The sequence below is a fragment of the Chiloscyllium plagiosum genome, unplaced genomic scaffold (genome assembly GCF_037043375.1).
Source record: "Chiloscyllium plagiosum isolate Xiang-an unplaced genomic scaffold, Cpla_swu_hap1 HiC_scaffold_29, whole genome shotgun sequence".
Taxonomy (NCBI): Eukaryota; Metazoa; Chordata; class Chondrichthyes; order Orectolobiformes; family Hemiscylliidae; genus Chiloscyllium; species Chiloscyllium plagiosum.
The window spans coordinates 23,719,611-23,743,302 of NW_028270167.1; the positions used below are offsets into that span (position 1 = coordinate 23,719,611).

At 39.7% G+C, this 23,692-nt stretch overlaps 1 protein-coding gene and 1 long non-coding RNA gene across 15 annotated transcripts in view; one reads left to right on the forward strand and one right to left on the reverse strand.

The window, feature by feature from the left end:
- The window catches only part of gramd1ba (GRAM domain containing 1Ba), a 647,360-nt gene that overhangs the window by 201,146 nt on the left and 422,522 nt on the right, over positions 1–23,692 (forward strand). The gene's annotated exons all lie outside the window — the stretch shown is intronic.
- The window catches only part of LOC148142270 (uncharacterized), a 364,445-nt gene continuing 350,225 nt past the window's right edge, over positions 9,473–23,692 (reverse strand). The window contains exons 4-5 of the long non-coding RNA XR_015751998.1: positions 14,162–14,205; positions 9,473–9,618 (exon numbers count right to left, since the gene is read on the reverse strand). This is a non-coding gene — a long non-coding RNA (uncharacterized LOC148142270). The remainder of the gene's footprint in view (positions 9,619–14,161; positions 14,206–23,692) is intronic.

Here is a 23,692-nt window from a genome sequence, read left to right on the forward strand (position 1 = left end):
TAGACTTCTGAACACAATGCAGAGCCCTGTTTGCTTTCAATATAAGATTTGATTAGATTAGATTACTTACAGTGTGGAAACAGGCCCTTTGGCCCAACAAGTCCACACCGGCCGGCCGAAGCACAACCCACCCAGACCCATTCCCCTACATTTACGGGCAATTTTGCATGGCCAATTCACCTAACCTGCACATTTTTGGACTGTGGGAGGAAGCCAGAGCACCCGGTGGAAACACACGCAGACTTGGGGAGAATGTGCAAACTTCACACAGTAAGTTGATGGATTGGTCATAAGCCCTTAAAGAGTAAATCACTATTCTGTCTAGATTTTTTTTCACTACTATCTTTAATCCTGTTAAGTGAAGATGTAGGTAGACTAATTCATGTGGAGAACGCAGGCTTTTTCAAAGGTAAATGTTCGTTATTAAATGCAGGTCACTTGCCCCAATACATTCAGATTATTTGAACATCCTGTCCACACCTAATACTGGCACATATTGTTTGCAGCTGAGACCACATGAAGATTGTTCTTTTCCATACAGGAGTAATTAATGAAAACATTGATGAGTAAAGATCCTAATACCAAGTCATGTAGGACTCCATTGTTGACAGGTGCAAGTTCATTGTTGATAACTTTCTACTAATGTCCATAGCCAATAGTCAATCCATTGCAATAGTTTATCAATTATTTTATATTATTCTCTTGTGCAGTTAGCTGTTTGATCTCTTATAATCATAAGAAATATTGAATAATACTGCTTTCTTTAAGGATGGGTATTAGAGTGTCTCATGCAATTTAACAATGAGAAAAGCACTAGGTAGGGGGAGTAATTTAAATTGATAGCTGTGTCTGGGATTTCTGGGGGAGGCAAGAGGGTAGGTTTAGTACTCTTACTAGTACAGTTCAGGCTAGAGATCCATTTTGTGGATTATGTTGGACACCATGAGTGGTTCCCCCAGGCAGTGTTTGATTTCAATCGACACAAGTTGGATCTTTTATTACAGTATTCAACTGTGGGGAAACCTGCAGCAGAGATGAGTTTTAAGTACGATTTTACAAAGTAAGATGTGGATCAATAATTTAAAGTTTATGTTCAGAGAGTAAATTCATCAAATCTTATAATATCCTCCTTGGAACATAAGATAGAAAACTACATTTCATAGTACTTTACCATTTGTTATTAGTGTTAAGTAAGTAAAATAATTTGGTTTGAATTCATGAGTCCTTTGTCTAGTAAGAGTGTATCCTGTCTGTTCTTGAAGTTAAAATATTGTACAAGGCCGCATGTTGCATTTCAAAGCTGATGTACAGAGGAAGAGTTTTCTTCAAATGCTGGGTCTTGCCATTGTTGACCCAAATAGTAGGCAGATGGGGCAGTCTGGATCATTGGAATGTATGATCCACTTGAGGGATGAATTTGAAAAAGAATGTCAAATGTGGAAAGTGATGAACATGTCAGAAAGCAAAGAACTGAATTTCTTGAACTGAGAGATTCATTTTACTAACAGTTTGAATTTTTCAGTGTCTAGAACTAATGGATGAAATCTGAACAATCATATGGGAAATAAATGCACGTTCCAATATAGGTTTCATGTATATTGTTTCTGTTATCAGTTTGCCAAACATTAAAAATAAATTGAGTACAAATACAACTTTTGCAGAAGCAATCTGGATATGATTTATCATCATCCTGTTGTGAATGAATGTTGACCCATAATTTGTGTGGTATCATCCACTTTTGAGTTATGATACCTTATCATATACACCTGGTTTTAATGTATCTTTTCTGGGATCTGTATCCTGTACCAGATCATGCTGTCAAGTTCAATTATTACATATATTCATTCCAACTGAGCCACTTAGCTTTATTTTCATCTGGTAGAGGTTTGACTGAAGCCCTCTGGTGCACTCGTGAAGTTTCCTATGGTTCAAAGAGATCATGCAACAAGAAATCATTCCTTTGGGATGATACGATTGAGGGATTGAATATAGTGATTTAAAGCCTTATGCAGTCAAATGAAAGGGGGTGCTGATGTGCAGTTGCCTCTCGCAGGGTATTTTACCTGATGCAGCAATGCCTATTTTATCACATAAGGAATAGGGCATGGATGCTGTGGTGTTGAAGAAACAAACAGATTTTTATACAGCTCCTATTTTATACAAATGTTACATTTACAAGTGTCTGCGATCGCATTACGTTATGGATTTACATTTCGAATAGCATGGTGATTTTAAGTGATCCCAAGATGTGATGGAGATTGTAGTCTTTACACCTTCAGATCATGTACTGTGATACAGTGATGATATTGTGATCACATCTCTTAAAGGAATACTGATATACTGACTGTGAGAACTAACACAACAGATATTGTAGATTGTGGCTTCTAATAATGAACAGTTGAAAATGATGATCCCATCTTGTTTCCAGTTTTCAGCTTGTTAAAAAGAGTTCACAGTAATTATGTTTGTAACAGAATGACACTTCTGTTTTACCTTCTGTCTTAACAGATACTTCAAAGCACAAATCAGTTGCATTGTTAATACCCTTGAATAACTAATAATAGCTTCAGATTGCCAAGCTATCTCATGCATCATGTTTATTGTAAGACGTTTTAATAAAGCACAATTTGCGAACCTCTAAAGTTTTACATCTTTTAAACAATGTTCCTTCTAATTTTTTTTGGAGAGTGTGCGGATGATTTGCTTTAGTATGCACGTGGATGATTTGCTTAAGTTTGCAATTCATTTTAGTGTTATTTTGCTTGGCCAACTTGTCTGTTTATTTAAAGGAGAGTTTTCAGTACCAGTAACACCCACATCTCTCCCTACACTACGGTAACTTTTCCTCTAATAGCATGCTGGCCTTCATAACAAGAGGGATTGAGTATAGAAGCAAAGAGGTTCTTCTGCAGCTGTACAGGGCCCTGGTGAGACCACACCTGGAGTTCTGTGTGCAGTTCTGGTCTCCAAATTTGAGGAAAGACATTCTGGCTATTGAGGGAGTGCAGCGTAGGTTCACGAGGTCAATTCCTGGAATGGCGGGATTACCTTACGCTGAAAGACTGGAGCGACTGGGCTTGTATACCCTTGAGTTTAGAAGACTGAGAGGGGATCTGATTGAGATATATAAGATTATTAAAGGATTGGACACTCTGGAGGCAGGAAACATGTTTCCGCTGATGGGTGAGTGCCGAACCAGATGACACAGCTTAAAAATACAGGGTAGACCATTTAGGACAGAGATGAGGAGAAACTTCTTCACCCAGAGAGTGGTGGCTGTGTGGAATGCTCTGCCCCAGAGGGCAATGGAGGCCCAGTCTCTGGATTCATTTAAGAAAGAGTTGGATAGAGCTCTCAAGGATTGTGGAATCAAGGGTTATGGAGATAAGGCAGGAACAGGATACTGATTAAGGATGATCAGCCATTGAATGGTGGTGCAGGCTCGAAGGGCAGAATGGCCTACTCCTGCACCTATTGTCCATTGTCTCTCTTTCCAGCACTATAGCTAGTCTTTAAAATCTTCCTCCTACCCACTTCAATTGCAATTACATCAGTGTAGCTGTTAAGAATTACACCCTGCTCATTTTTGTTTGGAAATTATATTCTAAACCAGCCTTTTACATTTATATTTTAGCTTCATCTTGCATATCCCTTTCCAACCTGCTTCCTTCCCCACACAAGAGGGTTCCAGACTGATGGTATTAGATTACAGTAACTGTCTTATCATTTGCCATGGCATGCACTGGTTGATTTTGGTGTAATTCACTTTCTCATTTTCCTTTGTTTCTGTAGTGAGGCAGATTCCTTCAAGCCTAATAGACCAAGTGAGGCTAGAAACAGTTTAAACATGGAATCATTGTCTTAATGTGGGCCTGCCATATAGCTTTGAGATTTGACTGGAGAAGTGTATTGATTGATCGTTAATGGGCTGCATTTAGTTGCAGCTTTGCAGTAATACTAATTGACTTAATTTGTTTAGCTGTTGTGGCACAGTGATGATGTACCTATCTCTGGGTCAGAAGGTCGAGTTCAAATGCGAACTGCTCATGTGGTGTGTCCTATGTCTGGACAGGTTGATCAAAATAGCTATAAACCCAACTTCAGTCGAGCCCTTTTATTCCAATGATTATTTCTCTCTATTCTTTGTCCACCCCAACCCAACACTGGCTCCTCCACATCAATCCAGAACCAAGTTAAAAATCAAACAACACCAGGTTATAGTCCAACAGTTTATTTGGAAGCACTAGCTTTTGGAGTGCTGTTCCTTCATCAGGTGGCTGTGTAGTATAAGCTCATAAGATACAGAATTTATAACAATAAGATTGCAGTGCCATACAGTGATATATTGAACAAACCTGGACTGTTCAGTCTTTCATCTTTTAGAATGCAGGTTTAGGTTCATTAATATGTAAATCCCAGAACTTATTTTTAAGTCATCTTCTCTAGATAACTTAAGGTTTTATAACAACAGGTGACTTCTCAGCTCAGACACTGCATTAAAGGTGTGAGATTAGAGTCTGTCTACATCCCAATCTTCAGTCAGACTGGTTCCATTTCCAAAGTGGCATTTACAAAATATTACATATATTCACTGTCTGCATTGACTGCCTGGAGATTGTGCATTTTTTGAGAAAAATAGAATGTATCTGCAAATATAATTTTGCAAATATAAATTCACCCCATAGACATATGTGTGTGTATGCAAGAGAGTGAGTGAGTGTGTGCATGTGACTCATACCCACACACACACCCTCTCATAAGCTTATACTTCATCACACCCACACACAACTCACCAAGCTTTTACACACACAAATATACACTCTTTCACATGTGCTCTCACTTGCATGTGCACACACACACACACACACACACACAATATCTCATGCCCGCGCACACGCCTACAAGTCTACCTGCATTCTGAAAGATGAAAGACTTAGCAATCCAGGTTTTTTCAATATATCACTGTACCGTAATCTTTTGCTATAAATTCTGTGTCTTATGTATGTGGTGATATAAAATAATGTAAAGTTGGCCTGGGGTCCTTTAGCTAAATTGGTTGGATGGCTAGTCTTTGCACAGTGATGCTAATAGCATGGGTTCAATTTTCATACTCGCTGAGATTACCATGAAGGTCTTCCATTTTCAACCTTGCCCTGTCTCTGCAGCATGGTGATTCTTCAGTTAAATCACCATCAATCCTCTCTCTCTCTATTGAGAACGCAGCTTATTATATAATAAAAGTATAGCAACTGTACTGTTTTATTGAAGTTCCATTCATTGGAACTTACTGCCTTCTACACTTTCTATTCACTAGGGCCACTTCACAACCTCTTCTATATCATCAATAATTGCTTTTCCATCCATTGTCATAACATTGAATCCCTCACTTTGTTTTTGATTACAAGACTTGATCAGAATCTTGCGACTCTGATGGTGTCAAATACAAAATTGATTGTGGCCAACACCCAGGACTAGAATCAGTTGAGTCCCTTGATTGGTGGCACCTGATTTACCATGGTCCTTCTTTAACACCTCGAAAGACTGGCCCCCTTTGACTTTCACACATGAACTTGGCTTGAATCACATGCAGTATGTTTGCTGTGTAAGCTGCTGGGGAATTCTGTAGGTGTGATACTGACGTAGCATGATGCAAAACAGCAATGGTGGCCACCCCATTGACTGTTCGGCATTTTGAAATCTGACAAGCTGTTTTCCTTTTAATATGTGCTTAAAACAATGTGAGCCATAGAGTGGTGTTAGCTTCCAAGTAAGCACAAAGTGAGTGAATTCTGAGAAATGAAAGTAACAGTCATAAGGAGCATCCTATGTAAATGTATGTAATATTTTTGCTGCCTGTGCACAAAGTGACCTGGAGAAGCATGCAAGTTGCAGGTGACCCTGAGCTCCAAAGTGAAGTCTGAAGGGCTTAACTATGCATGTGTGTTGGTCGTAGGGAAGGTGTGAAGGTATAATGAGCCTGGTTGTTTGCTGATGTCAGTTTGCTTGTACAAAGGCTGGAGTCCATAGAGTATGCTGGGACACTTAAATGAAGACAAGAGTTGGATGAAGGTCTGGAGGAACAAGTGACGGGTTGTTGCCTCCAGGTAACTGCTCTGATTTTCACTTTGGGAATTGGTGCTCTCTAAAATTGGGAAGGAGAAGAAAATAGAAAATCACATGAGGCAACTCTTTGAGACATGCAAATACATGGAAATAAGATAGCTGTTGCTCATTAGTGAGATGGAGACATTGCTCTATGAATCTTTTGGGGAAAATTGTGTATTTTTTCTCCACATTGAGATTGGGGAATTCATAACTAAGGAGAGAGGAAGGAGAGAGGAGAAAGTTTTTCAAAAGAACGAGAGGCAACTTTTTTACACAGTTGTTTGTGTGTGGAATGAACTGCCAAAGGAAGTGGTGGGTGCAGATACAGTTACAACATTTAAAAGACGTTTGGTAAGTATATGAATAGGAAATGTTTGGAGGGATGTGGGCCAAAAGCAGGCAAGTGGGACTAGCTTAGTTTGGGAACTTCGTAGGCTTGGACTGGTTGGGCAAAAGGATCTGTTTTCATGACATTAAGTTTCTTCTGATTAAATACATGAGATTCAGTCAGGAGTGTTGGTGGCAGTGAGGACAGCCAGGTATCATCAGCCTGCATGTGAAATCTGAACTCTAGTTTTAAATGATGGTGCTAAGGAAGATGGTGTACATTGATACAGAAGGGTGCTGAGATTAGGGAGGGATTTCAGAAGGATCAGTACAGAAATGAAAACAGCTGTTGCTGCAGATATTTCTTTGACCTGATTGTTAAGAATGAAATCAGGTACGGGCAGTCTCCTCCAAATGGATAATAAGGTCGAGATATTGGAGAAAGGTGAGCACTGAAGTGGGGGAGGGGGTGAGAGAAGGGGATTAACAATCCTTGTGTGAAAATGTGCTGCTTGAAATGGCTTCTCTGCGGTTAGAGTAGTGGGAAACTGAAAGCAATGTTTCTATCTCTGGATAATCCTCAAAGGAAGTTTTGAACTGCGTCTTCCGTCTGATTCAGCTGTCGAATGTTTTGGCAGCTACCATGTTGAAGCTGAGGATATAGCAAATAGTTTGGTTCAAGATGGCTTAAAAATATAGATGCACAAATTAGATTGTGAGCCAGCGGAAGTTTCCAGCTTTGATATTTTATCTATGATAAAAAAAGGTCTCAGTATAATTATTATAAATGAAACTCATTGCTTATAATAAACCCAGGAAATGGGTATTATTTATATCTGAAACAGCATTGTGTTGTAATAGAACTCTGGCATTCCTAATATGAGGACAGAATGAATTCAGTCTAACATACATAATGTATAAAATTATGCCTGCAAACATATTTATCTGATAGTTTGAAGAGTCCTCTGTGATGATGTTTAAAAATCTTAATGCCATGGAGTTTGCATTTTCTTTTACAGGTATTTACTGCTGACAACATTGGTAATTATGGTTTGTTTCTTTGCCCTAAAGAACTTGACAGATGTATTACTGATTATCATTGATCAAATGTGCATCTGTGAGTGAAAGGAACAAGAGAATTTACATTCTCTTCATCACATCCTTGGACTTGAGAAGAAATACGTTTGCATATTTCTGTTCAATCAACAGTCTTTAAAGGGGGTTTAGCTATTAACCAAGGCCTGTGTTATTTCTCCATGCTTGATTGCAATGATATTTCTTTATCTTGAACTTTTGAAAAGAGCACTGATCCAAAATGACATATCTTTTGTTGTTGACCCTTACCTTAAGAAGGGAATTCTGTATGGTCATTGCATTCCACAATGATAGATTAGCCTGTAGAATGGCTGAAAGGACTGATAATGCAGATTTTGTCAAAACAGTGCAATGTTCTTATTAGTAAAAAGTTCCTTTCGTGTACAAAAGCATTTAGTCAAATACTCACTGACATTATTATTATTATAGGATATTAGTTTCCATTAATTGCTGTGAACTATTAATGGCATTGCTAGGCATCTCCTCTATTATTGCCTTTTGACAATTAGAGGATAAACACTTTCATAATGAATGCTGAAAGCACCTTCCACATCCAGTGTACCAAACAGTCCTTTCTATGTTAAAGAAACTTCTCCTTTCCCCATGTTTTGGCCTAATAAAGCAGGCCTTTTTCTTGGACAACAAGGTAGTAATGTAACCTGAAATCAGATAATATGTGGGTTATGGTGTGATTTCTGGCAGAATCAAACAAGAGGTCTAACAAAATCTGTCTCAGCATTAGGGACATCTTGCTGCATCTTTTATGCTTTTGCTGAACAATAGGGGGGAGTTTCTCACTGGACAGGATGAGTTGACAAATAAGGGATATTACAGCTTGTTAAATACCTTGTTGACAGCTCTAATTTCCTCATTAATATTCAGTCTCTATTTTGCCAAAGTTAGACGTGGAGAATTCTTGACATGGACGTCAGTGCAGGTAGCTGGCAACTTAAGCCTGCCACCGGCTATGAGGAGTAACCATGTTGGTCATCACCAAACTACATCGCAGGGAACAATTCAGGGGCCGTTAGTGCTGGTGCACCACCAAAAGGTGGTGAAGTGCTCAAAAGGAATGAGTAAGCAGTGTAGATAGCCATGCTAGAGTTGGTAGTATAGGAGGTTATTGGGGTAATGAGAGCAAGTTTGGGGAGATGTTGCATTCAACATGAGACTGATAGAGCATGACCATTTGGGAAGTATGTGCAGTACCAGAGAGAAAAGTATAGCAAATAAGGTTATTTGCCACCTTCTGGCAATGTTTATTTGCACTATTGAGATGACACTGATCTGGATAGTGATCTTGGTCCAGGCTGTCATGATCTGGTGGCATGCTGTCCTTTGCTTATTCTCTGGGAAGAGGATGCCTCTCCACCATCCCCTTGACCAAGTCTATTTCGGAGAATCGCAGCGCAAACTTCCCTTTCTCTAATATATTCAGATTCTGACTTTATTGGAAAAGGGCAGTTTTGGAATGGCAATTCTCATCTTGATACATGAAGATCTTTTAAATGTGTCACAGCTGCGAGGGAACATTATTCTTTTGGCAGTCGACAAGTGAATGACAAATCTTTCCAGGAATCATTCATGATAGGGTGTTGAATGGGTCTAGGGATGCTGTGTAGATGTGGGAGTTTGTTAATGGAGTATGTTTGGGAAGATATGGTGAGAAATCTAACTAGGCTTCGTGGTGAGAATTACTCCAAAACAAAACTTGATGCCATTCGCATTTACCAGAAAAAAGTTAAGATTCATCCTGAGAAGTCAATACAAAGTTGCTTTTGCAAATTTAAAATATCATCCCGACTCTGATTATTCATCTTCCTAAATTTCTATCTTAAAATTTTTCCAGAACTAAATCTGATTTGTGTGTTACTCAAAAAGTCACTGAAGCATGAAATCACTGAAATCTGTTGGGCATTTAGACAGTGCAGTCAACTGAGGAAAATGCCGTTCTGAGCAGAATTTATTTAAAATTAACATAGATTTTTAGTGTAAGTATGAGAATCAGACCATTCTTCCTGTTAATTGGCTTTTCATAATTTCTGATCTGGTTAATTGTTGTTCACCAATCTTCCACGTACAGTAGTGAGGCTGAAATATAGAGCACAAGAAGGCATTTTCATTGTTAGTAGTCTTACATGCATAAATATAGAAATAATTAAAATGTGGTTGCTGAACTACAGTAATAACGTTGGACTGTGTATGTCTGATGGCATCAAAACCTGGCAATAAGCAGTTTAAAATATCTTCTCTGATCCCATTAGTTTTCTGAAAATGTGATAGAAGCGTGCACAAACCAATAGGAACAGGTGTAAATCATTCATCCTGTTGAGTCAGCTTCACCATGACTGATCATCCATTTTAATGTCTTTCATCCACTGTATCCCCTTTTCCCTTTATGTTGTTCGTTTTAGATAGCTGTCATTCTGTACTTGAAATGAACTGTGTCTGAGCTTCCCACAATCCTCTGGGCTGGAAAATTCCAAAAATTCTCAAATCTCTGAGTAAAAATAAAATTCCTCATTTTCATCCGAAATGATTTTACTTTTATTTTGAAATTGTGCCCTCTGGTACTCAACTCCCCAACCAGAGAAACCATCTTAACTGCATCTTCCCCGTTGATCTAAGGAGTTTATAAGTTTCAATAGGATCAACTCTCATTCTTAACACTCAAGAATATAGGCCTAATTTCACAGTCTTCCTTCACAGGACAGTCCTACCAACCTGGGAATGAGTCTGGTGAAGCTTTGTTGCAATCCCTGAATGGCAAAAATATTCTTCCTAAGATAATGGGATCAAAACTGCACTCTGTACTTCAGGTCCTATCTATCAATCTAATGAAGTAAGATTTGTTCATTATTTGTTGCAATAAAGGCTAAAATTCTATTAGCCTTGCCGATTGCATTCTGTATCTGTATATTAACCTTCAGTGACTTCTTAAAAAGAATAGTCACCTCCTTTCGTACATCTACATTTTCTGACCATTGATCATTCCATAAATATGCCTGTTCCTCTCATCAAAATAGATAACCTCACACTTTTCTACATCATCCACCATGTTCTTGTGCACTCATCAATCTATCCAAATCCTGTTGAAACTGCTTTGCACCTTCATCACAACACACATTCCCACCTTACTCTGTGCTTTGTGCAACCTTGAGAATATTACCCATCCAGATCTTTGATATGCATTGTGAACAGCAGGGGCTTAAGTTCTGCTTCTTATGGTACCCATTGTCAGAGCCTGCCAATGTAAGGTTGACCAGTTTATTTCTGCACTTTTCTGCCTATTGGCCAATCTTTAATGCATGCCAGTGCATTACTACTTATTGTCTGTGTTTTAATTTTGCTAATTAGCCTCCTGTTGTGAATTCTGTCAAGATCCTTCTGAAAATCCAAGACCACTCTGCCAACCAACTCCCTTATATCAATTCTGTTGGTAGCATTTAAAAGTACTCCCACAGGCTTGTCAAATACAATTTCTCAGTCAAAAATCCATGTTGACTATGCCCAATTAACCATTGCTATCCTAGTGCCCATTTATAAATCCTTTATAGTAGATTCTTGTATATTCCCAATTACTGATGTAAGGCTAACTATTCTGTTCCTTGTTTTATTTCTCTCTTCCTTCCTTAAGTAGTGGCTAAAATTTACCAATCTGGAAGGAATCATTCCAGAATCTACATTGTTTTGGAAGTTGATCACCAATGCATCCACAATCCTTTCAATTTTTAGACATTCTGAGATACAACATATCAGGTTCCCAGGGATTTATCAATCCTCAGCTCCATCAATTTCTCCAATACAACCATCTTATAAATACTAAATTCCTTTAATTTCTTATTCTACTCAGACCCTTAGATAGAACATAGAACATAGAAGAATACAGCGCAGTACAGGCCCTTGGGCCCTCGATGTTGCGCCGATCCAAGCCCACCTAAACTACACTAACCCACTATCCTCCATATACCTATCCAATGCCCTCTTAAATGCCCATAAAGAGGGAGAGTCCACCACTGTTACTGGCAGGGCATTCCATGAACTAACGACTCGCTGAGTGAAGAACCTACCCCTAACATCAGTCCTATATCTACCCCCCCTTAATTTAAAGCTATGCCCCCTTGTAATACCCGACTCCATACGCGGGAAAAGGTTCATACTGTCTACCCTATCTAACCCCCTAATCATCTTGTACACCTCAATCAAGTCACCCCTAAACCTTCTTTTCTCTAGTGAAAACAGCCCCAAGTGCCTCAGTCTTTCCTCATACGATTTTCCTTCCATACCAGGCAACATCCTGGTAAACCTCCTCTGCACCCGTTCCAATGCCTCCACATCCTTCCTATAGTATGGCGACCAAAACTGCACACAATATTCCAGATGCGGCCGTACCAGAGTCTTATACAACTGCATCATGACCTCAGGACTCCGGAACTCAATTCCTCTACCAATAAAAGCCAGTACGCCATATGCCTTCCTCACCGCACTATTTACCTGGGTGGCAACTTTCAGAGATCTGTGTACATGGACACCAAGATCCCTCTGTTCATCCACACTACCAAGTATCCGACCATTAGCCCAGTACCCCATCTTTTTGTTATTCTTCCCAAAGTGAATCACCTCGCACTTAGCTACATTGAATTCCATCTGCCACCTTTCTGCCCAGCTCTGCAGTTTCTCTATATCCTGCTGTAACCTGCCACATGCTTCCTCACTGTCAACAACTCCTCCGACTTTCGTATCATCCGCAAACTTGCTCACCCAACCTTCTAACCCCTCTTCCAGGTCATTTATAAAAATGACAAACAGCAATGGTCCCAAACAGATCCTTGCGGAACACCGCTAGTGACGGCACTCCATGAAGAAACTTTGCCATCAACTACTACCCTCTGTCTTCTTCCATCCAGCCAATTCCTAATCCAAACCTCCAATTCACCCTCAATGCCATATCTCCGTATTTTCTGCAGTAGCCTACCATGGGGAACCTTATCAAACGCCTTACTAAAATCCATATATACCACATCTACCGCTTTCCCCTCATCAACCTCCTTCGTCACCTTTTCAAAGAATTCAATAAGGTTTGTGAGGCACGACCTGTTATTCTTGGAGATTTCATGTATCATCTTCAATGAAGGCAGGCACAAAATGATCACAACTTCTCTGCCATTTCGCTCTCCTTTATAAATTGCTTGACTCTGGCTGTAATGGATCCCCCATTTGCTTCTTTGTTTTTCTATTCAGTGATTTGCCAAATGAGAATTCTTTGTAAAGTTATATTTCTTTAATATAGTTGCTATTTTGATTAAATTTTTGAAAATGATTTTATTTTCAGAAAGTTTCACTCATCATTTCCCTTGAGAAAGTAGAGTTTCTAACACGGGGAAAATCCTGGGATATATGATTTGCATTAAAATGATAAAAGCAATTAAAAACAAGTTGGATTTGTGTTTTCTTGTTCCCCTACTGCTACTAATGAGGCTGCTCTGTGTGGTTGATTTTTTTCATTTATTGTTCAAGTAACTCTCGGAATGAGTAGCTACAGCCAGGCACATTTCAGAAATAACCCAAGTGGTCTCAAAGCAGGGAAAATGGGTACTGGCTGTAATATTAAAACATCTGCTGGGTTCAATTCCTGCCTCAGGCAACTGTCTGTGTGGAGTTTGCACATTGTCCCCGTGTCTGCATGGGTTTCCTCCCACAGTCCAAAAATGTACAGGTTAGGTGAATTGGCCATGCTAAATTGCCCGTAGTATTAGGTGAAGGGGTAAATGTAGGGGAATGAGTCTGGGTGGGTTGCTCTTTGGAGGGTCGGTGTGGACTTGTTGGGCCGAAGGGCCTATTTCCACACTGTAATCTAATCTGATGTAAGGCAATACAATAAAGATATTTATATAAAGTTACAGCAAATACTTCTCTCCTCCCTTCCTTGTGTTGTTCTCAGTCTCCCTTCTCTCTCTCATCACCTTCTCCTTTAACTTCTATAACGTGGTTTCATATAAGATGAACATTGGCTAAGGTTGTGTCCTATGAGGGTAAAGTGAATAAATTTTGGGCTATCAACCCAGTTGCAGATTCAATGCAGCCCCATTTAGATTTCAGCATTTAGGTAAAAGGGATGGGGGCACATAATCAAATGTTAGACTCCTACCAGAAATGGGCAATATTGTTGAAGATTAAATTTTTTTATTATAAATAACACTCAATGTGCAGTTAGAAGAAAATAATGGACTGTATTTTAATATCTCGCTATCTGTATTGCATAGCTCACTGTTTTGAAAGAATAAAATTGGCAGCAACTTCTTGCAATTGCATATGTACAGTTAAACACATAAGTTTCGAATTAGCTACCTTGTGCTACAAAGTTTATTATTGTTATGTTTTGAGTCTGCCTCCATAATTTTGGATACTATGGAGAACTGTGAACTGAACTGAATGCTGCCAGATAACTAGCTTAGCTAATGAAGAGTAGGATAAGTTGTCTTGCGAGGAAGAATATGCAAGATATTCATACCAATAAGCACTGACCACATTAATATTCTGACAATGGATAGACTGATCATTTCCAAGCCGCAGGGATGTATTGGAAATGTCAGATTTTATAAACAGTTAACTTTTAAACTGCAGATTTATTTACCATGATAGAATCTTGAGGATAACTGCCGCCAGTAAGTTCTCCTGCTGGAAAAAGAAAAAGGAAGTAAACCTTTGGGAGATGCAAGCTATGTACTGAACCTGCAAGAATTGTTAGTTAGGAATGAAATTAAATCTATGGCACTGAATGACATAGGGTCAGATGATGTGGAGTCTGTGTGGGTGGAGTTGGGGAACCACAAAGGCAAAAAAAACCATAATGGGAGTTATGTGCAGACCTCCCAGCAGTGGTCAGGACCAGGGGCGCAAGATGTACCAGGAAATAGACAGGGCATGTCAGAAAGGCAAGGTCACGGTGATTATGGGGGACTTCAACGTGCAAGTGCACTGGGTCAATAATGTTGCCGATGGATCCAAAGAAAGCAAATTCATGGAATGCTTACAGGATGGCTTTTTGGAGCAGCTTGTGATGGAGCCCACAAGGGAGCAGGCTATTCTGCACTTAGTGCTATGTAATGAGCCAGACTTAATAAAAGATCTTAAAGTAAGGGAATACTTAGGAGGCAGCAATCATAATATGGTAGAGTTCAGTCTGCAGTTTGAAAGAGAGAAGGCAAAATCAGGTGCAATGGTGTTACGTTAAATAAAGATAATTATAAGGGCATGAGAGAGGAACTGACGAAAATGGACTGGAAGCAGAGCTTAGTGGGTAAGACAGAGCTACATTGGCAGGAGTTTCTGGGTGTAATTAGGACACAGTACAGATATTCATCCAAAAGAAAAGAAAGGTTATCCGGGGTGGGGGTGGGGGGGGGGGTGCAATTATATAGCCATGGCTGACAAAGGAAGTCAGGAAATGTATCATAGGGAAAGAGAGAGCCTGTAAATTGGCCAAGAGCACTGGGAAATCAGAAGATTGGGAAGACTACAAAAACAAACAGAGGATAACGAAGAGAGAAATAAGGAAGAAGAGGATCAAATATGAAGGTAAGCTAGCCAGTAATATTAAAAATGATAGTAAAAATTTCTTTCAATACATAAGAAACAAACAAGAGGGAACATTAGAAATTGGGCTGCTCCAAATTGATGCAGGAAGGCTAGTGCTGGGAAATAAGGAAATAGCTGAAGAACTTCATAAATACTTTGCGTCAGTCTTCACAGTGGAAAACATGAGTAACATCCCAACAATTAGAGGGTCAAGGGGCAGAGTTGAGTATGGTAGCCATTACAAAAGAGAAAGTGCTAGAAAAGCTAAAAGGTCTAAAAATTGATAAATGTCCTGGCTCAGATGGGCTACATCCTAGAGTTCAAAAATCACTGCAGTCAGGAAAGTCCCAGAAGATTGGAAAATCACTGTTGTGACCCCCTTGTTCACAAAAGGATCAAGACATAAGATGGAAAATTATAGGCTGATTAGCCTAACCTCGGTTGTCGGTAAAATTCTAGAATCCATTGTTAAGGATGAGATTTTTAAATTCTTGGAAGTGCAGGGTCGGATTAGAATAAGTCAGCATGGATTTAATAAGGAGAGGTCATGCCTGACAAACCTGTTAGAATTCTTTGAAGAGGTAACAAGTAGGTTAGACTAGGGAAACCTAGACTTCCAAAAGGCTTTTGATAAGGTGCCTCACGGGAGGCTGCTGAGTAAGTTGAGGGCCCATGGTGTGCGAGGTGAGCTACTGGTGTGGATTGAGGATTGACTGTCTGACAGAGGGCAGAGAGTTAGGATAAGCGGTTTGTTTTCAGAATGGCAGCGAGTGACAAGTAGTGTCCTGCAGGGTTCAATGTTGGGGCTGCAGCTGTTCACTTTATATATTAATGATCTGGATGAAGGGACTGGGGGCATTCTGGTGAAGTTTACCAATGATACGAAGTTAGGTAGACAGGCAGGTAGTTCTGAGGAGGTAGGGAGGCTGCAGAAAGATTTAGACAGTTTCGGAGAGTGGTCCAAGAAATGGCTGATGAAATTCAACGCGAGCAAATGCGAGGTCTTGCACTTTGGAAGAAAAGAATATAGGCATGGACTATTTTCTAGACAGTGAGAAAATTCATAAAGCCAAAGTACAAAGGGATCTGGGAGTGCTTGTCCAGGATTCTGTAAAGGTTGACTTGCAGGTTGAGTCCATAATGAAGAAAACAAACTTAATGTTGTCATTTATCTCAAGAGGGTTGTAATGTGCTACTGAGACATTATAAAGCCTCATTTAGGCACCATTTAGAATACTGTGTCCAGTTTTGGGCCCCACACCTCAGGAAGGACATACTGGTACTGGAGCGTGTCCAGCGGAGATTCACACAGATGATCCTTGGAATGGTAGGCCTAACATACGACGAATGGTTGAGGATCCTGGGATTGTATTCATTACAGTTTAGAAGGTTGAGCGGAGATCGAATAGAAACTTACAAGATAATGCATGGCTTAGAAAGGGTGAATGCTGGGAATTTCTTTCCGTCAGGTGGGGATAGTAGGACCCATGGGCACAGTCTTAGAATTTGAGGGGGTCAATTTAAAATGGAAATGAGGAGACATTTCTTCAGCTAGAGAGTGGTTGGCCTGTGGAATTCATTGCCACAAAGTGCAGTGGAGGCTAGGACGTTAAATGTCTTCAAGGCAGAGATTGATAAATTCTTAATCTCGCAAGGAATTAAGGGATACAGGGGGAAGAGTGCAGGTAAGTGGCGTTGAAATGCACATCAGCCATGATTGAATCGCGGAGTGGACCCGATGGGCCGAATGGCCTTCCTTCCACTCCTGTGTCTTATGGTCTAAGACTTAAGTGTCTGATAAACAACAGAGTGGAGCATAAGTGTGATGAGGGAGTTTTGATCATTTTAAATGTTAAATGAGGCATCTTCCTGTAGTCTAGAAGTTAAAGTGTTGACAAAAATAGATTTGTTTTCTTGACTGTTAAACATAACGAAAATCTTAAAAAGCTTGAGCAGCCAGAAGTTGTGGTACATGTCGGTACCAATGACATAAGTGGGGAAAGGGATGAGGACCTGAAAAGAGAATATGAACAGTTTGGTTGGAAGCTGGAAGGCAGGACAAGCAGAGTAGTAATCTCAGGATTGCTACCAGTGCCACAGGCTAGGAGCAGAAAGCGAATGCAGATGAACTTGTGACTGCGGGGCTGGTGTAGGATGGAGGGCTTCAGATATGTGATCGTTGGGATACCTTCTAGGGAAGGTGGGACTTATAAAGAAGGATGGGTTGCACTGAATTGGAGAGGCACCAATATCCTGGGCAGGAGGTTTGGTAGAGCTCTTCACGAGGGTTTAAACTAGATTGGCAGGGGGTTGGGAACCTGAGCTGCATATCAGTTGATGGAGTAGGTCATGAATAGCAGATAAAGCTTGCAGAGAGAGTCTGTGAAGAGGGATATAGGCACTTAATAAGGCAAAGGTGCAGTCGGTGTGATGGGTTGAAGTGTATCTATTTTAATGCCAGAAGTATCAGGCATAAGGGTGACGAACTGAGAGCACGGGTCAGTACTTGAAATTATGATGTTATAGCCATTACTGAGACTTGGATATCACAGGGACAGGAATGGTTGTTGGATGTTGCAGGGATTAGATGTTTCAAAAGGAAAGGTGGGGGGGGGGGGTGTGCAAAAGGTGGGGGATTGGCATTGCTAAGCAGGGATAGTATCACAGCTGCAGAAAGAGAGGTCGTTGAGGAGGGTTTGTTGACAGTGTCAGGATGTGTGGAAGTCAGAAATAGGAAAGGAGCAGTCACTTTATTGGGAGTTTTCCACAAATCCCCTCAATAGCACAGAGACATGGAGGAGCAGATTGGAAGGCAGATTTTGGAAAGGGTTGTCGTCATGGGTGACTTTAACTTCCCTAATATTGATTGGAACCTCCTTTGATCAAATGGTTTGGATGGAGAAGTTTTTGTCAGATGTGTCCAGAAAGGGTTCCTAACTCAAAATGTCGATAGGTGGACTGGAGGGAATATTGATTTGGTGCTTGACAACGAACCACATCAGGTGTCAGACCTCTCAGTGGGAGAGCATTTCGGTGATAGCGACCACAACTCCCTGACGTTTGCTATACTCATGGCGAGGGATAGGAGCCGGTGGTATGGGAAAGTATTTAATTGGGGGAAGGGGAATTGCAGAGCTATTAGACAGGAACTGAGGTGCCTAAATTGCGAACACACGTTCTCAGGGAAATGCATGAGTGAAACTTGGAGGTTGGTCAGGGAGCACTTGCTGATAGTGCTAGACAGGTTTGACTCACTGAGGCAAGGAAGGGATGGTAAGTTGAAAGAACCATAGATGACAAGGGATGTGCAACATCTAGTCAAGATGAAGAAGGAAACTTACTTCAGGTTGAGGGGGCAGGGTTCAGACAGGGCTCCAGAGGGTTACAAGGTAGCGAGGAAGGAACTGAAGAATGGACTTAGGAGAGCTAGTAGGGGAGACGAAAAAGCTTTAGCGGGTAGGATTAAGGAAAACCCCAAGGCATTCTACACTTGTGTGAGGAACAAGAGGGTGGCCAGAGTGAGCGTAGGGCTGATCAGGGATGGTGGAGGAAACTTGTGCCTGGAGTCTGAGGCGGTCCTTAATGAATACTTTGCTTCAGTATTCACTACTGAGAAGGACCTTGGCATTTGTGAGGAAAGTGTGAAACAGGCTGATATGCTCAAACAGGTTGATGTTAAGAAGGAGGATGTGCTGAAAATTTTGAAGAACTTGGGGATAGATGAGTCCCGTGGGCCAGACGGAATATACCCAAGGTTAATACACGAAGCAAGGGAAGAGATTACTGCGCCTTTGGCAATGATTTTTGCATCCTCACTGTCCACTGAAGTAGTGCCAGATGATTGGAGGGTGGCAAATGTTATTCCTTTGTTCCAGAAAGGGAATAGGGATAATCCTGGGAATTACAACCAATCAGTCTTATGTCTGTGGCGGGCAAATTATTTGAGAGGATTTTGAGAGACTGGATTTATGATTACTTGGAAAACCATAGCTGGATTAGAGATAGTCAGCCTGGCTTTGTGAGGGGCAGGTCATGCCTCATAAACCTTACTGAATTCTTTGAGAATGTGACAAAACACATCGATGAAGGTAGAGCAGTTAATGTGGTGTACATGAATTTTAGCAAGGTGTTTGATAAAGTTCCACACGATAGGCTCATTCAGAAAGTAAGGCATGGGATGAAGACAGATGATGGTAGTTGATGGGAAATGTTCAGCCTGGAACTTGGTGACCGCTGGTGTTCTGTAGGGATCTGTTGTTGGACCTCTGCTCTTTGTGATTTTTATAAATGACTTGGATGAGGAAGTGGAAAGGTGGCTTACTAAGTTTGCTGATGACACAAAGGTTGGTAGAGTGGTGGATAGTGTAGACGGCTATTGTATGTTCCAACAGGACATTGACAGGATGTAGAGCTGGGCTGATAAATGGCAGATACAGTTCAACCTGAAAAAGTGTGAAGTGATTCATTTTGGAAGGTCAAATTTGAATGTAGAATACGTGGTTAAAGGCAGGATTCTTGACAGTGTGGAGCAACGGAGGGATCTTGGGATCCATGTCCGTAGATCTCTCAAAGTTGCCACCCAAGTTAATAGGGTTATTAAGAAGGCAGATCGTGTGTTGGCTTTTATTAGCAAGGGGATTGAGTTTAAGAGCTGTGAGGTTATGCAGCACTTAACAGAACCCTCGTTCAACAATGCTTGGATTATTGTATTCAGTTCTGGTCGAAGGTGCAGAGGAGATTTATCCGGATGTTGCCTGGTCTGGAGGGCATATCTTATGAAGAAAGGTTGAGGGAGCGAGGGCTCTTCTCATTGGAGCGAAGAAGGATGAGAGGTGATTTGATAGAGGTGTACAAGATGATGAGAGGCATGGATAAAGTTGACAACCAGAGACTTTTTCCCATGGCAGAAATGTCCATCACGAGGGGGCATAATTTTAATGTGATTGGAGGAAGGTATAGGGGAAGTGTCAGATGTAGGTTCTTTACACAGAGAGTGGTAGGTGTGTGATATGCACTGCCGGCAGTTGTTGTTGAGTCAGATACATCAGGGAAATTTAAGTGACTCTTGTTTAGGCACATGGAAGACAGTACAATGAAGGTTTTGTTGGTTAGTTTGATCTTAGAGTAGGATAAAAGGTCAGTAAAATATCTAGTGCTGAAGGGCCTGCACTGTGCTGTACTGTTCCATGTTCAATGTTGAAATCCTGTTTGATCAATCTGGCCAGTTACTAGAAATTTAATTTCTTTTAAAAGAAGTTATTGCTCTTTACACAGATTATAACAATTGCTTTGCTCCAGAATGTGCACAATTCTGGAATCTTGACAAGTGATATAGCATTAAATACATGATGATCTTTAATTTATGGTAGTTACTACTAACTCTGCCAGAGAAATCAAGAACTTGCCAATTCAATTGTAGTTGTATTTTTACCACTGCGAAAAGTAATCATTACTACCAAAAATATAGAATTTATATTTATATAGTTTCTATCACAACTCCAAACATTTTATTGGCATGAAAATACTTTTGTAGTATAATCACGATTCTAATGTGGAAAAGCAACCACTCTGGCCCTGAAAGTAACTTCCATGTAATCTTCTTCCATCTCTTTTCTCTCTTTAAATTCTACTTCTTTCACTGAGAAGAGCCCTCGCTCCCTCAACCTTTCTTCATAAGATATGTTTCTCTGTTGTGAATTGTGTGCAATTCTAAATGAACGTGCCAAAAATAGAAAAAAGAATGAATCATTTTCTCACAATACCTTTATCTAACTAAATACAAAATAAATTGAAAAATCACTCATCTCATATATTTCCGTAATTGGAAGCCTTATAGAAGCAGGGTTGTCAAGATATTTATATAATAACTTCTGTGTGAGCCACCTGCTGATAGGATGTTTCAGGATTTTTAGCCAGCAACAATGAAGAAACAGTTTCTAAATTAGAATGGTGAAATGATAGAGTTCCCATGCAATTTCTGCCCTTGACCTCTTGGATTAGGCATTATTGTTTTTGAACATGTTGCTGAAGGTGTTTTGATGAATTGCTACAGTGTAATATTTCGTATATATAGTGTCATGTGGTGGAAAGGGTGCCAGTTAAACAGGATACTTTGTCCTGGATGGTGTCAAGCATGTTAAGTGCTCTCAGAGCTGCATTCATCAAGTTAAACATTCCATCATATTCTTGACTTGTACCTTGTACATTGTAGGATTTAGTGAGTCAGGAAGTGGAATTTTGTTGAATCTTAATTTTTTTGCTCTTATAGTCACAGTATTTACATGGCTAGTCCAGTTCAATTCCTGATCAGTCATGACCCCAGTGTGTTGATGGAGATAGTGTGATAGTAATACCTGTGAATGTCAAGAGCTGGATGAGGGGTAGGGGAATGCTGTTAGATATTCCCTTGTCCATTGCCTTCTACCTGTAATGAGTCAAATGTTACTTGCCACTTATCAGTTCAAGCTTAAATGTTGTGGAGATCTTGCTGCATATGAGCATGAACTGCTTCAGTGACTGAAGGGCTGTAATGGAATATTGACCAATCCTTCATCTGCCTAGGTTCTCAGATATAAAAATCCCTCTCTTAAATCTCTCCACCTCCCTACTTCACTTCTTTTTTACACCTTAAAATCCAACTTCTTTGACTAATTCTTCTTGCCATTGATCCAAATGTTTCTTTTAATTTTATGAAGATTCCAGGACACAATTTTTTTCAAGGGTTTCTAAATGAGATTTCTTTGAAGGCTACAGCTTGTCATTCAAGAGCTTACTTTTCCTGTCAATTTGTTTATTTGTTAGATCATATCAGCAGGTCGTATTTGTGTTTTGTGTTAATATGTGGTATTTGGACTCGCAGAAGCAGAAATGGAAGAATTGATTAATATTCATAATAAACATCCCTCCATTAAACTCAGTGACAACACAAAAGGAAAGCATTTATTTTTAGACACCACAGTGCTTAAATTGGCACAAAGCAATTAATTATTTAATTTTTAAATAACTGACAACAACTTCAACATACAAAAACATCAATTACAGTCAACATATCTTCTGTAGACTGGTCATGCTACAGCCAATGTGTTTCTTTCATGTATGTACAAAGTATGTACGAAGCAACCTATGACTGGATTGCCATATTTCACCACTTCCGTCTGTTCTGTTTGCAGTGCTACATTTTCTGTGATCTTTTTGATGTGTTTTGAGGGATTGTAGGGACATTTTTGAGTGTTGAAGACCTCCATAACTTGGACTGTTTCATTATTTAAAACTGCTATTGTAAATACAAATAATTTTTCTTGGGTTTGGAGCTAAACACTGTAATCAGGGGTAAACGTCACAACTTCTGACCTTATAATAGAAAGAAGGTCACTGATGAAACAGCTGAGGATTAACTGAATTTAAATTTCTCAGCTGCCACAGTAAGATTTGAAATTTAATCTCTGGATTATTAATGCATGCCTGTCAGTTATTCATTTGGTGGTTTAATCACTATGCTGTTATACTCTTTATGGAAGAGCATCCCTTGATAGGGTACCAAGATCGAGTAATTTCATTTGATGTGTTTTTTTAAAGTTAGGTGGGATGAAATGTAGCACAGTCACATTACATTTTTCCTTTCAAGACAATTTACAATATGACACATTTTAATATGCCTGACAGGAGAGAAGTATAATCATGCAACCTGATTTTGTAATTGTCCTATCATGACTGTTTTGGCAGGAGAGAGGTTAAAGAGGAAGAAAAGCATAAGAAACTAAAGACTTCTCATTGTAACAGCTTAATTTTTTTAATTTCAAATATTTCTCATTCTAAAAAAGTAGTGAGGCCCTGCTGTTGCCTGTTAATTTGATGATAACGATGTGTAGACAGCTATTATTCAGCAGTAAGAATAGAGTAATCTGCTTGCTGTGAAGATGTCTGACTAATGGTGGCATTTTTATGTTTCACCAGTCTGTTGCCAATTTAAAAATGTCGAATGTCTACCACTAAAGCACAGAATTACTACTAAAATGCAATTCATAATCCTTAGAATTGTAGAATTTACAGCTCTGAAAGAGACCATTTGAGTGATCAGCCTGTGTGCCAGCTCTTTAAAAGAACTAATTCCATCAGCCTTGAAATGCCCTCCATATCTGTTCATACTGACAAAAATTAATTTAGCATAATGAAACTATCCAAAACTTTTCAACACCTTTACATCTCTGTGAAACTTAGTTTTAACATTTATTTATTATTAATTTAACTGTCGTGAAATGAAAAATATTTTTCTTTGCATGCATGCATTCTGAGATTTTAGTTTAGTGCAGTTAATGTTTCAATATAGCAATGCTGCTTCTTTGATTCATATCCTTAATATTGAATGATTTACTTCATTTTTCAGTGTATGAATACTCTGAAGTGAGACATTTTTGTCATGCTGATCAGTTTCACTGTCAATTTGGAAACCTACACGTGTACCTCATGTATCTTTCAAATTTGTAGTCTCACTTTTAATAAGAGTCACTGACAATTATCATTACAGCTATCTTTGTCATCTGATGTCACTACTCATTGAGTAATCAGTGATATTCTGCAGGATTGTTGA